Source organism: Prionailurus viverrinus, chromosome E2, assembly GCF_022837055.1.
Source record: "Prionailurus viverrinus isolate Anna chromosome E2, UM_Priviv_1.0, whole genome shotgun sequence".
Classification (NCBI taxonomy): Eukaryota; Metazoa; Chordata; class Mammalia; order Carnivora; family Felidae; genus Prionailurus; species Prionailurus viverrinus.
The window spans coordinates 15,765,013-15,781,097 of NC_062575.1; the positions used below are offsets into that span (position 1 = coordinate 15,765,013).

A 16,085-nucleotide genomic window follows, 5' to 3' on the forward strand; every position below is an offset into this window, starting at 1 on the left:
AATAAATTGAAGCCTATAAAATATATTTAAATCCATGAATGAACAATTATGTATATTTATTTAAAAGTTAATTGGTTATTTCCTGAGGGTAATGGGACTAATTCAGTATTCTGAAGTATCAGAGAGAGAATATCAGATAGATATCCAGATAGAGATAATGTCAGATAGGGAATATCACCATTTTGCAATGCTCAGTGGATTAAGGGATCTAGGCATTGAACATTAATGGCTATTAACATTTAAAAACAAAACAGCCATTATATGTCTACTGATGGAAGGATATAATTCTTTGAATATCCAGAGGTCAGCCTCTGGATCTAGCTGCCAAGTTCCAGACAGAGGACAGAGGAATACACTGAACTGCACTATGAGTCTGCAATCAGCAAAATCCAGAATAAGAAGAAATTTTATGAGTCAAATAGCCTGAGTTCATCAACAAATAAAATGTAAGGAAAGGAGAAAGATGGAGAGGTAAACTATAGAGACTTCAATGACATATAAAGGTAAAAAAATATGGAGGAGACTAAACTATAGTGTTTACAGCTATATATATTGGTGATAAAAACATGAATAAATATAAATACCTAATATCATGGTCAGTAGAGGAAGGAAGAACATGGAAAGACATCTGGGTGGCTGGAAAAGTACTCTTTCTTCATCTAGATGGTGGTTATAAGGGTGTTCAGCTTATAATAATTCATTTAATTATCTGCTTGTTCCATGTAGTTTTCTGTGTCTGTGTGTTTTTTAAAATAATTTTTTAATGTTTATTTACTTTTAATAGAGAAAGAGAGCACAAGCAGGGGAGGGACAGAGAAGAAGAGAGAGGCACAGAATCTGAAACAGGCTCTAGGCTCTGAGCAGTCAGCACAGAGCCCCACGGGGGCTCAAATCCATGAATTGCAAGATCATGACCTGAGCTAAAGTTGGATACTTAACTGAGCCACCCAGGTGCCCCTGTGTGTGTGTGTGTCTTTTTTAAGTTTATTTTTTAGTAATCTCTATACCCAATGTGAGTCTTAAACTCACAACCCCAAGATTAAGAGTTGCATTCCCTGCCCACTGAGCCAGCCAGGCACCCCTGTCTGTGTTTTACTATACAACAAAAAGATACGAAAAGTTAATAGACTATATATACATATGTGTGTGCATATATATATACATATATATGTGTGTGTGTGTGTGTGTGTGTGTGTATACATACCTATATACTCATACATATGTAGGTGGAAAAATTAATAGGTAGGTAGGTTAAAAAAAAGTTCAGAGATAAGTGGGGTGCTTTTGAACAATTACAAATGGCAGGAGTTGGACAATTCACTAAAGAACAGCACTCTAAGCCTGGCGGGGCCCTTTCTAGTTTCTTGGTATAAATTGAGCATTTGTTAAGGGTAACTTTTGTTCTTTGGTCAGAGCCTGATATCTACTCTCTGAAGAAAGTAATTGTTCTGTTCAGGGATGGTTCTTTGGAGAGCACTGGGGTGTAAGAGAAGCAGAGTAGAAATTGAGTCTCTGTACCACCAAGCAAGACCTGAAGAGGAGAAACAAAAAGGACGGTTCCACCAGAATGGTACATGCAAAACAGCCTTACTTCCATAGGAATGGCTTCCTGGCTTTTACAATCACTGGAATCCCCAACCAGCCTACCTGCTCCCAGCCTATCAGTCAAAACCTACTCAGTCATTACATGGTACTGGAAATCAGCCCTTCTTTTCATTGGTGAGACCTATTGGGCAAACGGATTTACCAACCAGAGGAAACCATGATCCTGATTCATAATGTTGCATTGACAATAATAATAATAATAATAATAATAATAATAAACCCAAAAAACAAAAAGCAAAGACAAAAACAAAAATAAAACTTTAGCTACTTAAAGGACTCAACAAAATGAAGGAGAAAATCCCAATATATAAACAGTACAACTAATCCTGGAGGAAACAGTTATTTGAGGAAAACAGAAAAGAACCTTATATAAATGTTAATTAATATGCACAAATAGATCTGAGAAAGTATTGTAGTACTGTCAGGTAGATCTGAGAAGCCATTATATTTGTTAAATAAGATAAGATACTATAAGAAAGGAAAAATAAAAGAAAATTCTTAGAAGTTAAAAATTTCAAAAATAAAGAACTCAGTAGTTGACTAATTAATTAGACATAGCTGAATATTACATTGGTGAACTGGAAGATGAAGTCAGGGAAATCTCCATAATGTAGAACAAAAGAACAACAACAAAAAAAAGAGAAAAATGTCAAATAAAAGTTAAAATACATAGAGGATAGAACCAAAGCTCTGACATATGTTTAATAGAAATTCCTGAAGAAGAAAATTAATATAATGGAGAGGAGTAAAACAATCATAAAAATAATGGACTATACTGAAAATTTCCCTGAGCTGAAAAAGACATAAATCTTTGGATTGAAGGCAGTACCAAATATCAGAGACCAAGGGGAAAATGGCTCACATCTAGACATATTCTTGTAAAATTTCAGAACTTCAAGAGTTAAACGAAATTCTAATAGAAAATAGTTAACAGAAAATTCTAATTTGGTGAAGGGCGAAAGGTTATCTATAACAATAAAAAGCATATTGATACTAAATCCTTATCAGCAACAATTCATGTTAATAGACCTTGAAACAATGCGTTAAAAATTCTTAGGAGAAAAAAATCTGCATTTGGCCAAACTATCAATTAAATATTAGTGTGGAATTAAATTTTTGGACACGTAAGCATGCAGAAAGTTTACCACCCACATATTTTATATAAAAAAATACTTAAGTGGATTATTTTGAGTAAATGGCAAAGGAACCAAAAAAGGAGGATTATATCGAACACAAAAAACAGTAGTAACGAAGTATGATACTGAAAAAGTAAAGGAAGCTAGAAAGATACTTAAAGAAAACTGATTAGACATTTTGGTGCTTGGGAAATTCTCCCTCAAATGGTAACCTTTCAATGAGGTAGGATTACACCTCCTTCTCTAGTGTTTCAACCATTATACGTGGTTCTATTGTGACTATACATTTATAATGTAAAAACTGCATTTTATCTTGAATCTGTAAAATCACTCTATGTACAATGCATGTAAGACTTAAATTATAGATAAAATTATAAATGTTATAAACACTGATAAAATAAAAACAATTTAACTACTAAAAACTTGGTGGGACAATGGAGAGAAGCAATGGAAGGAGGGACAAATTCAGTATTTTCGTAACCTTTTATTGTACTTTCATAGGGTAATAAATCAAGGAATAGGTTTTTAAAACCTCTCAGCCTGGGTGGCTCAGTTGGTTAAACAACGGGACTCTTGAATTTGGCTCAGGTCATGATCTCAGGGTTCATGGGATCAAGTCCCGCCTCAGCCTCTGCACTGACAGCTATCTCTCCGCCTCTCTCTCTGTCCCTTCCCCACTTGCACACACACTCAATCTCTCAAAATAAATAAACAAACATGAAAAAAAAGTGCTATCATTTAAAATCGTAAGGGCCATCACCAGAAGAATGTAGGCTATATACCTAAAGAAAATCGTGGGTAGGAAAGAAGGTGTACATGAGAGGGCAAGTAGTGTGAGTGGACAAAGAACCTCAGCCTGGAATCTATTAGGTATGACTAATGGTTGAAATATCAAGACAGAAGTATAATAATGTTAATAGTTATAATGGCCAATTGGGCAAGTCGAGCTGGAAAGGGATTTGGAAAATAAGTGTGTGGTGTTTTCTGTAATACTCACAAGGAAGGGAATGCTCCAGTTATCAGAAGGAAGCGTAGGTGATAGGCAGTTAAACAAAATAAAAATGAAAAAAAAGGAAAAGAAATAAAATAAAAATAAAATATACCATACCTCTACCATGCTTTCAAGGTCCTATTTAAATATCTACTCCTCACTAACCTGCCAGGTAGAGGCAGAGTGACTCTTTCCCCCCTTCTATTAATCATAAGGAAAGAGTGAGAACGGACACCAATTAAGTAGCTATCTTGTACCTTTATTAGGCATGTCATTTCTATTATCTCATTTAATATTCAAAGTCACTTCATAAGGTAGATATTGCTATTTCCATTTTATAGCTAAGGAAACCAAAGCTTCAAGAAATTAAGAAATTTGATCATGGTTTTTTGGGTGGAGGCAGTAGAATCTGTATGAAAAAAATCAAGGCTGTATGACCCTGAAGTTCATGCTTCTTCCACTTCTTCATGTTACATCTCTTTGTTAGTCTGTACTTCTGCACATGGTATTGATTATATACACTTTTGTACCATGTATGTTTTATCTCTGCAGATAAATTGCAAGCACCCTGGTAAAGGGTTCACTGTCTTGAATGATTCTTGTATCTCTTACAGCACATAATGCCCTACCTTTTATATAGAATGGGCTTAATTCGTATCTGTTATATGACTCTGAAATATTTACAAATAAAAAGGAAAATCATATTTTTGAGGTAAGTTAGGTCTAATAAAGGATCAGTGTTATGAAACTCTGTAATCCTTGAAGCACATCAAAATGTCCTTCATAAACTAATAAGTCTTCATCTTTCCCCTTATACTCCTAATTAAGTCATTTTCCTCAAGATTACAAACAAGCAAAATAAGTCAGTCCTGTTTTAATTTCTAGCTTTCCTGCAATGTGATTTTTTATTCATTTTCTTTGTATTAGTCTTACACTTTTGGTGTATTATTTGTTTACAAAGACCTTTGAAGGCTAGCTTATGCATCTCACCATCTGTAACAATATTTTTTAAGGAACAGTGGCTTAAAGGGCTTAAAAATGGAATATGGGATATCACACTTTTGTAAACAACAAGCTTCTTGTACACAGTCTGTATTTCATAACGTCTAGTTCAATGCAAATGTGAATGCTAGTTGAATGTAAAATAAGGAGTAAGTCTTTATAGACACATTCATTCTTGGTATAGATGCAGGTGAAATATGTCTGTTCCTACATCATTCACATGTTAGGATGTAAATGCTGCAGTGCTTTATTCTTCCTCTCATTCATACAGTTGTCTACATAGCCCCTCCCGGTTGGAGGAGCACATACTCAATAATCACACTACTCTGCCAGTGTAGATGGATTTCAGTCTGTGTTTTGTTTCACTACGGCAGCATCTTGTTTCAATAAAGGCTGGCTCTCAGGCTTTTTGTGGCTTTTATTCCAAGCTGAGGATGCATGCTTACAAGCTGCCTGTCTCTTTGCATTTAGCTGGAAGTGTTCACTGCCCCTCCCCCAACCACCCTTCCCACTGTTTCTGCTACTACTTTTATTCAATTCAACACTTGAGGGGACTGCAGATGAAATGCCTCTGAATCTAAATTGCCAGCAATGGAAATAACAGCCTATTTTCTGACCTTCCCTTCCTCCACCCACACTTTTTGAATCCAAGTTGAGGAGCACACAGCTGCTCTATCTCTGTCTCTTGGGTTTAATGGTATAGTGGCTTTTCTAGGCTAGAAAAAAAAAAGTACAACCTCAAATGAAAATCCATTAGTAAAAATATTTGGTGAGGGAAAGAAAGAAGTGGGTATGCATAAGCTTATAGGGTATATATAAATGCTGCAAAATACATGATGTAGAACAAAAAATCAGATTTTACACACCACACCATGAAGTTGTCACCTTGGGAGACTGTACAGTAACTCCACCAGCACTAATTGCTGCTAACGCACTTTTGAAATTTCTCTTACAGAATTGCTCCCAGTGTCAGCACACAGGATACATGAGAAAATAAGCCTCTTAACACCTCATTTTTAAAAATCCTAGACAGTATTACTCAGTTTAATCACTCACCATAAGGCTTCTCTATGAATGGGCTTTGCCAGTTTAAAAAACATCAAATCCTCTCCTCAAAAAAGAAAAACTTAACATTGTTGAAATTTTAAGATGTAATACAAGTTTTTTTTTTTTTTTTTTTTTAAATTTTTTTTCAACGTTTATTTATTTTTGGGACAGAGAGAGACAGAGCATGAATGGGGGAGGGGCAGAGAGAGAGGGAGACACAGAATTGGAAACAGGCTTCAGGCTTCGAGCCATCAGCCCAGAGCCTGATGCGGGGCTCGAACTCCGGGACCGCGAGATCGTGACCTGGCTGAAGTCGGACGCTTAACCGACTGCGCCACCCAGGCGCCCCTAAGATGTAATACAAGTTTTAATGAAAAACCTAGTATGTGCCAGTGGGCAGGAGTCACAGTAAGTGGTAGTATTCCCATCTTAGAGTTAGGAAAACTGGCTTCAGAGAGATTAAGTAACTTGTCCAAGGCCACACAGTCACTAAATAGATAAGGGGATTTATCCATTTATCCACTTACCTGCTCAGCAAAACAGGAAAAATGCCAGCGCTGTCTCCCAGGATGCTTGCAAACAGAATTACTCCCCTGGGGAAGGCTTCAGAGTGCCAAGGAGAACACCAGGTACTCTGCTACCAAGGCTCCTGAAATGCCTACGTGGGTGGACATGGCTTCAATGTCAGGGTGAAGCTGGAGACCCAGGAGGGGCAGAAAGAGCAACAGAAGCAGAAGTTTCCTCCTGAGGGGCTCAGCAACTATGACTCATCTAAGAAAGTGCAGGACCCCAGTTATACCCTTCCCAAGGGACCCTTCCTGGGGACATGCCCCCTCCCCATCTCAGGCTGCCAGGCTGAACAGATTTAGAACTCCTGAGAAAGGGAGACTTTTTTATTCCTAAGCAGAACAATGGGTGTTTCATGTCACATAATAAAGGAAATAAAGGACATTTTGCGAGGGAGGGGGGAAATGTATATATATGTAGGGGTATTTTAAATACTTTGTCCAACTAGGTTTTTAATAATAATATCATTTAGAATGAATTCACATTCTGATTAAATTTTTATTTCTATTTATCTTAGCATAGATTTGTTTTTGAACTTCTGTTTGCAAGGTCTTTTGAAAGGAAGGTTTTTAACTCTATTCTTCTCTCTCACCCCACCCTCCTTCCTGTTCATTGGTTTGTAGTTGACTTTAGGCAGACCCTCAGGGCACCAAGTCCCACACCAAAGCTTAAATTTGGGGTTGAGGACCCCTGTGATATTGGGGACATCACCATATTAGTCACTGTGCCAGTGAGAAGGTTTATTTATTTTCTGGTACTGAGATTGTCTGCTCTCTCCTGAAGCCCCATGCCAAGAATCAGCAACAGCTCTTCCCTCAGCCACCATTTAAATGGGCTGCGGGCTCTCCACCTTGGTCTCTGGTTTCAGATATTGACTTTGGCTCCTACTTCCCATCCCCTTTCTCAAAAGGAACAACTAATTTAGTCCCCATCACCTTTAGAGGCTGGCCTACATCATTGTTTTCAAACACAGATCCCTCCCCATCCATGGATTCAAACCTTTTCTCCACTAATTTCAGTTTTTGTTTCATTTCTTGGCTTTAAGGGTATTTCTCTTACTTGTGAATACAACCACATCTCAATTTTTCTTTTTGTACTTAATTTTTGCTTTTGTGTGGAGTAGGGGAGAGGGGTTGCTCAAACAATGAACCCACAGAACCATCTTGACTGGAATTGTCCCCACTGAATTTGTCTTTAGAGATTTCCTTCAGGCATTTCAAATTTTAACGAGTCTATGACTAAGTTCATTATCTTCTCTCACCAAAACCTGCTCCTCTATATTTACTTCAACTTGATGAGTGGTATAAAAATTGACCTGGCCTCCAAAATTAGAAACATAAGCTTCATTCTCAATTCTTCCTTTTCCTTCCCTCATCATTCCAAATCTGTCACCATATCCTATAGACTCTATTTCAACAGCAACTTCTGAATCCATCCATCCAGTCTGACCCCACTTTAGTTTAGAATCTATCATCTCTCTTGCCTGAGTGTCAGCTATAATCTCCCTGCCACCAACGTCTTTCAACTCAAGTTCATCTTTCAACTGTTTCCAGATTTATTTTCCCAAACAACCCTAAATCTCTTTAAAGACTTCAACTGTCTACTATCTGGACAATAAAGTTCCAAACTGTTAGCAGGGGTGATGGTGGATTGGTAGGTTGAGGCTGAAATGTATAATGTTAGGATGTACTGTGTGGCTGAAGTGTAGTGTTTAGAATGAAGGATACATGGGATTCATGTTTGTGATGTTCTTATATAATATTAGAGATGATCTCTGGTATGCACTAACACGCAGATGAATGAGGCATAGATGTAACTGTCTAAGGAGGGTGTGCTGGTTATTCTGGTTACTGTCAGATCCATTCTTTGCTCTTCTCTAGCTCTGTGTCTGAGAGGCTGACCTCTATTAACCATATCATCTGTGATGAGGTTTTGGTGATGGTGGGGTCTGGAGCCGATGGCCAAGAAAGAATTCTTGAGATGTCTTTGGTGCAAAAAGGTGATCTTATTAAAGCATGGGGACAGGACCTGTGGGCAGAAAGAGCTGCCCTGGACCCTGTGGGGAGACTGGTTATATACTTGGGAGTTGGGGGAGGTAAAGTCAAGGGGAAGTTTCCAAAGAGATTTTCATACGCTAAAGAAGATTCACAGGATCCTGGAGACCTAGCTATTGTCAAGCTAAGGTTGTTTTTCCCTCTAGCAAAGCATTAACATTAAGACAGCAGGGAGTTCCTGGAGAAACGTTTTACTCTGCCAGCCTCAAGTAGCTGTCAATGGGCTGCGGGTTATAAGGAAATTTACTTTTATCTGCCATGTCCTTCTTGCCTTTGTTCCCCGCATCACTATGGAGGAGAGGGTGATGGTGGGGCTCCAGGAAACTGAATCTATAGGTTGCTGGAGATTAGGCTATTGATAAGGTTGTCTTTTTCTTACACTTTACCGAGATATTTGTAAACTGATGGAGACCCATGTCATGAAGGACTGTGATCTCTATTACTTAACCATTTGTTTTCCTCTTTCCTTGGGCAGTTGGGCATTCCTGAGATATATCACACGTATCACACCTGGGGGTGGGGGTGTTTGTGGCCTATCAGCTTGCCTTATGCTCCCTTATCTTCTGGACTTTCCTGTGCACTGGAGCCACCTCCAGGAGATAGAAGTGTAGGAGGAGATCTGGATAATTATTCCTTTCACTCTTCCCTGTTTGTCATCTTTCCTATTCTGGCAGTGTGGTAGAGCCCCTACCCAAGGAATGTGGTGGAGGCTTCCTCAGAACACGAGTCCATAACTTGGACTGTAACAAATCAGACTATATGTCATCATATATGGGAGACAAAGAGGTAGAACTTGCACAAAAGGCTATAGCCCGCTGTGCTCAGGACTCAGTTTTTCAGGTACCAGCCTGTGCCGGCATGATGAATAAAGTTGCTTCCTAGACAGAAAATCCTCAGTGTCCCGTCTCTCTGTGAGAGAATTCCACTACATCTCTTGGGGGCTTGCATCTAGAATTCGGAGACAGTGGATTTCCACCTCCTTTGTTATCAGGTGTGAACCTCAGAGTGCCAGAAGAAGAAACCTTGCCTGGTGCCAGCAAACCACTTAATCTGTAGGAGACCAGCCCCTCCTGGCATGCCCGGGCAAGGACCTCAGATGCACCACGGTACCAGGTGAAGCCCAAGAGTCAGCTAAGGGAGCGCCACCTGTCAGACTGGTGAGAACCTGGGTTCGTTTTGGTAGACCTGCCCATAAGAGGCAGAATGGGAGCTGATTACCTCCCAGAATTGCCTGAGTAGTTCTGTAACAAATCAAACCACAGCTCCAAGGCCCTGGGCATTGGGCAGTGGGTTGGGATCGCCATGTGACTGTGTGAATGAGAGGGATAGCAAAAGGTTCCGACCTGACCAATGGGCTGAAGCGAGTGTTGAGTCCTAATCCCCGCTTCTGTGGCAACCTCGTATGACTTAAGGTGGCGTCAGACTTCCTGGGGAGTCTGATCCGGGTTAGGATTTAATACTGAACCTTCCAATGCTAAGAGGCTCCTGAAATATCTTCAAGAATGGCTGGAAATGGATGAAGTGAGTGTGCATCCTCTCCAAATTAGTCCCTCCCTTCCCCCTTTTTCCTCTCTCATGTCCATTAGGGGAGGAAATGGGTGGATATGAGAGTAAACCGACTCCCCTAGAGTGTATATTGAGAAATTTCAAAATGGAATACTCAGGAAATTATGGTGTGAAATTAACTCCCAGAAAGCTCTGGACATTCTGTGGAACTGGCCATTGTTCAGGTAGGCTGGCCCTCTGAGGGCTCACTTGATAAGGAACTAGTTGGCTATTTAGGATAGCTGTGGGGGATCCAGGCCACCCCAACCAATTTCCTTACATTGACTGTTGGCAAGATCTGGTCCTATCCAGTTACCTTGGCTAAAAGTCTGTATTGAAGAGACCTGTAAAGTTATGATGGCTCATGTCATGGCTTCCTCTAAATTCTGACCAGAAACTGAAAAACCCATACCATTGGGAGCACCATATGCCCCACTGTACCCCTCACTGCCACCAGTGCTTCCAGCTGCCCTGGCTGCTGAAACCCCACTGGAGCCTGCCCCTTGTCCTGAGACCTCGCCACCTCTAGCACCATCAGCCTCTCTGGATGTGAATGGCTCACCTGTACCGCCGTTCCTAACCCCATACACCCCTCCCGGAAGGCAACTTAAAGATCAGGCCAGTGGAGACAGTCCCTCCCTGCAGCAACACTGGGGATCCCTACAGATGCCACAGAGGGAAACAAGGGGACCCATGATCAGGAAGGCCAGATCCGAGGAGGCCAGTGTTTTTGTATACCAACCCTTTACCACTATGGACCTCCTAAATTGGAAGCACCATACCCCCTCCTATACAGAGAAGCCCCAGGCTATGACTGAACTAATGCAGTCCATAATTCAAACCCATAAACCTACCTGGACAGAATGCCTCCACCTCCTCCTGGCCTTCTTTGACACAGAGGAGCATCGCCAAATTACCCAGGTGGCCCTAAAATGATTAGAGGAGAATGCTCCGGCTGGGACGCTAGACACCCAGGCTTATGCTCGGGCCCACTTCCCTGGGGAGGACCCCAAATAGGACCCAAATGCCTCAAGTGTTGATGGAGTGCTCATAAGGACTGAACTAAATGGCATGAAAGAAGCAGGGGGAAAGCTATAAATATGAGTAAAACGTCAGAAGTGTTCCAGGGACCCGAGGAGAGCCAGAGACAGTTCTATGAGAGGCTACGTGAGACATTTCATCTCTACACCCCTTTTGATCCAAAGGTGCCCATTAACCAGAAGATGGTCAATGTGGCTTTCATAGGTCAGGCCCAAGGGGACATCTGGCATAGCTGCAAAAGCTAGAGGGTTTCACCAGCATGAATGCCAGTTGAAAGGGCGGGCCTACGCCGGCCAACTCCATCTTGTTCTGTGTCCTTCACCTTGACCACGCCTCCTTCCCCTTGAATAACCTCCCGCTCACCTGCCTAACAGGACTCGGACCCTTCCCCAGCCAATCGGCTGAGGCCACAGCCATTACCTCACCAACTGCCCCTAGGCCCCAATAAAACCTTTGTCCTTTTGAAACTCGCTCTCTCTCCCTGGTATTTCACCGCTGTGTCAGTGCAGGTAGGGGATTGAGCTCGAGCTAGCTCGAACAAAGGGTCTTTTGCTTTTACATCGGACTCAGCTCCCTGGTGGTATTTGGGGATCACGAATTCTGGGCATAACATTTGGGGGCTCGTCCGGCATCCCCAAGACCCCCGAGGGACCCCCAACCCAGAGAGCTTGACTGGCCATGGTTAGTGTCTGTTCGTTCTGTCTTTTCTGTGTGAGCTCATTTCTGAAATTCTGGTAGTGCCTGACGCGGTCTAAGTGGACGCACTGGAGGACCACAGGCCGGGAGTTTTGGAAGACGTTCGGATCCTCCCTTCTGGAGGGACGTGGAATCCCCTCATCGGTTTTGGAGGGACGTGGAATCCCCTCAAAGGTCTAAGTTAGCTTTCAGTTTTGCTTCGATGGAGTTGGAAGACTTTCTAGGGGCCCTCTGTTTGTCTGTTTTTGTGTTTCTCTGTTTTGTTCTGTGGACTTACTGGACTTACTGGACGGACGTTGTAGGACAGACTCAGACTACTCCTCTAAGTATTATGATTGGTCACTTTAAGGATGTGAGGGGAAGAGCTAACAACCTCAGTGTGGAAGTCCGAAAGGGTCGGTGGCAGTTTTTTTGTTCTAGCGAGTGGCCAAATTTCAATGTCGGATGGCCACCAGAGGGGACCTTCGACCTCCCTACCATCCACCGAGTCAGGAGTATCATCTCTCAGCCTAAGACAGGCCATCTTGATCAGCTCCCTTACATTATCATTTGGTAGGACCTTGTAGAAGACCCACCCTCTTGGCTTAAGCCCTTCCTAGCCCCGCTCCCTCCGGAGCCAAAACCCATTCTTGCTTTGCAGGGGACAAAGAAGAAGAAAAGTCTTACCCAGCCTTCAGCACCCCTCTACCCTGTCCTACAAGGGGGCACTGAAGAAGAATTAATTTTTCCTCCCCCATATAACCCCTCTAGGATGCCGGAAGAACACCATCCTCCCCCTCCGGGGGAGGCAGACGCTGTTCTGAGAGTGGGAGGCAGAAATGCTCCAGTGGGAAGCCCGCCCTTTACAAGAGAAAGGGCTCAGAGGGAGCAATCTGCCTCTGCCACCGACTCCACTATTCTGCCCCTGCAAGCCACCGGACCCCCAGACGTGGAGGGGAATCAGCCCCATCACTATTGGCCTTTCGCCACTAGTGACCTCTACAATTGGAAAGCTCAGAATCCTAAGTTTTCCGAGAAACTGGCAGGGCTTATTGATTTATTAGACTCTGTTCTTTTTACCCATAAGCCCATGTGGGACGATTGCCAGCAGCTTTTGCAGGTCCTGTTCACGACTGAAGAAAGAGAAAGAATCCTTAATGAGGCCCGAAAACTAGTTCCGGGCGCAGACGGGAATCCCACCACCAACCAGGCTCAGATAGATGCCTCCTTCCCCTTAACTTGGCCCCAGTGGGATTTCAACACGGCAGAAGGTAAGGAGAGGCTCTGGGTCTACCGCCAGACTCTAATGGGGGGGTCTCCGAATGGCTGCTAGAAAGCCAACCAATTTGGCCAAGGTAGGAAATGTGCAACAGGGAAAAGATGAATCTCCGGCTGCCTTTTTAGAACGGATCATGGAGGCATTCTGTACCTATACCCCCATGGATCCAGAGGCTCCAGAAAGCAAGGCAGCTGTTATCATGGCCTTTGTAAACCAATCGGCCATAGACAGGAGAAAATTACAGAAAATAGATAGACTAGGAGAAAAAAGTCTGCAGGACTTACTGGTGGTAGCTGAAAAGGTATATAATAACCGGGAGCCTCCTGAGGACAGGCAGGCTTGTGCCATGGCGGCTGCCAGCAGTAAGCAGACTCGAGACCTGGCCAGAATACTACTAGCTACCACTGCTGACTTCCCCGAGGAACGAGACCGCTGTCTCCGGCAGCTGGCAGACGATGCAAGAAAAGGTAAAGGAACCACCAAGGGGGGGAAGCAGAGGCTGCAGAAAGATCAGTGCACATACTGCAAGGAGATAGGGCATTGGGCCCGAGATTGTCCGAAAAGGGCTGGCAGGAAGGGAAGCAAGACTGATCGAGTAAAAGTCCGAGAGCTAGATGAACTAAGTGATTAGGGGAGTCCGGGTTCGGACCCTCTCCCCGAACCCAGGGTAACTCTTAAAGTGGAGGGGACCCCTGTTGACTTCCTTGTCGACACCGGAGCACAACATTCAGTCCTCCGCACCCCACAAGGAAAACTAGCCAGCAAGAAGTCCTGGGTACAAGGGGCAACTGGTATGAGCCAGTATTCATGGACTACCTGAAGAACAGTAGATTTGGGGACGGGCCAGGTATCCCACTCCTTTATGGTAATACCAGAATGCCCCTACCCGCTGGTTAGGACAGGACTTACTGACCAAGATTGGAGCTCAGATAACTTTCAGACAAGGGGGGGCCTCAGGTCACCGATGGCAAGGGCCACCCCATCCAGGTCCTGACCATGAAACTGGAGGATGAATACCGCCTCCACCAGGAGGCGCTCCCGAGAGAGGATAATATAGACAGATGGCTACAAGAATTCCCCTCGGTTTGTGCAGAGACGGGGGGGATGGGACTAGCCACTCACAGGACCCCGGTCCTGGTAGAGCTCAAGCCAGGAGAGAGTCCGGTAAGGATCAAACAATACCCCATGTCTCAGGAGGCCCGGAAGGGGATCCAGCCACACATCCGGAGACTACGAAGCCTAGGGGTACTAGTTCCTTGCCAGTCTCCCTGGAACACCCCCCTACTGTCAGTCAAAAAGCCTCACACAAATGACTACCGACCAGTACAAGACCTCCGGGAAGTAAATAAGAGGGTCACGGACATACACCCAACTGTTCCCAACCCATATACTCTCTTGAGCTCCTTGGCGCCCTCCAGGGTCTGGTATACTGTACTAGATTTAAAGGACGCCTTCTTCAATCTGCCGTTGGTACCCCAGAGCCAACCCTTGTTTGCCTTCGAGTGGCATGATCCGGAGGAGGGCTACAGTGGGCAACTCACCTGGACATGGCTACCGACCAGCCCCTCCCCGATGCTGAGGCTACTTGGTTCACTGATGGCAGCAGCTTTGTGCGAGACGGACACAGGTATGCGGGTGCAGCGGTGGTCACCGAAACGGACACCATATGGGTGGAGGCTCTACCCTCCGGAATGTCAGCCCAGCGAGCAGAGCTCATAGCCCTCACCAAGGTGCTAACGTTGGGAGCTAGAAAATGGCTTAACAACTACCGGACGTGGGAGACCCAGTTTTACCAGACCTGCCCAAATACTCCCAGGAGGAGTTACAGTGGATCAAGAAACTCCCCATGGCCCAGGAGATAAAGGGATGGTGGTATACACCTAACAAGGAGCTAGTGCTGCCAGACCGGCTTGGAGTCTCAATATTAGAGCACATGCATCGGTCTACTCACATGGGGGCCGGAAAATTAAAAGACTTAATCCGACATGCCAGAATCAAGATTCACCAACAGGACACCAAAGTAGAGCAAGTTGTATCTGCCTGCAAGACCTGCCAGCTCACCAACGTGAGGGCCACATCAAATAAAAAAGGAACCAGGCTCTGAGGCACCAGACCGGGAGCCCAATGGGAAGTCGACTTCACTGAAGTCAAACCAGGAAAGTATGGTTATAAATATCTTTTAGTATTTACAGACACCTTCTCTGGCTGGGTGGAGGCATACCCAACTAAGCATGAAACAGCTCACACAGTGGCTAAGAAGCTACTAGAAGACATCTTACCCAGGTATGGTTTTCCTGCTATGGTAGGATCAGATACCATCAGATATGGTAGGACCAGCTTTTATCTCACAGGTAACACAGGCAGTAGCCAAGGTGGTGGGGGCAAACTGGAAATTACATTGTGCTTATAGGCCCCAGAGCTCAGGACAGGTAGAAAGAATGAATAGAACCCTAAAAGAGACCCTTACCAAATTAACCATGGAGACTGGCAGGGACTGGGTGACTCTCCTAGCCCTTTACCCGGTTAGGAACACTCCTTACACTTGGGTTTTACTCTCTACAAGATCATGTTTAGCAGGCCACCCCCTACTCCCAAGCTTCAGTTTAAAGATCAAGAACTTTTTCTTTCCTTGAGAGGGCTCCAGACGGTGCACGAGGGCATTTGGCCATGCCTCCGTGCCATCTACGAGGCTGGCCCGACCCCGACACCTCATCAGTACAGGCCGGGAGACTGGGTCTACGTCAAGAGGCACCACCAAGAGACCCTCGAGCCGTGCTGGAAAGGACCCTACATCGTGGTGCTGACAACCCCCACCGCTCTCAAAGTAGACGGCATCGCGACCTGGGTCCATCACACCCACGTTCGGCCAGCGGACCCCTCCTTGATCCGGAAGGTCTTTGTCACGCGATGAGCCATCAATCGGGACCAACACAACCCGCTCAAGCTCACCCACCTAATATTGGTAACTCTGTTAACTCTGCATGTCATTGCTCATGCTGTCGGGAGTCCCCACGCCACCCAAAACATTACCTGGCAGATCATAGACACCAGCTCGGGGACAAAACTTAATCAGACGTCCCAGAGCCACCCCAGGGACATTTGGTTCCCAGAACTTTGTGTAAACCTCCAAACTCTGTTTCCCT

General features: G+C 44.1%; 1 pseudogene; it reads left to right on the forward strand.

Annotated features, from left to right (window-relative positions):
* The first annotated feature begins 11,497 nt into the window (after positions 1-11,497).
* Positions 11,498-13,962, forward strand: LOC125153320 (uncharacterized; annotated as a pseudogene).
* The last annotated feature ends 2,123 nt before the right edge of the window (positions 13,963-16,085 follow it).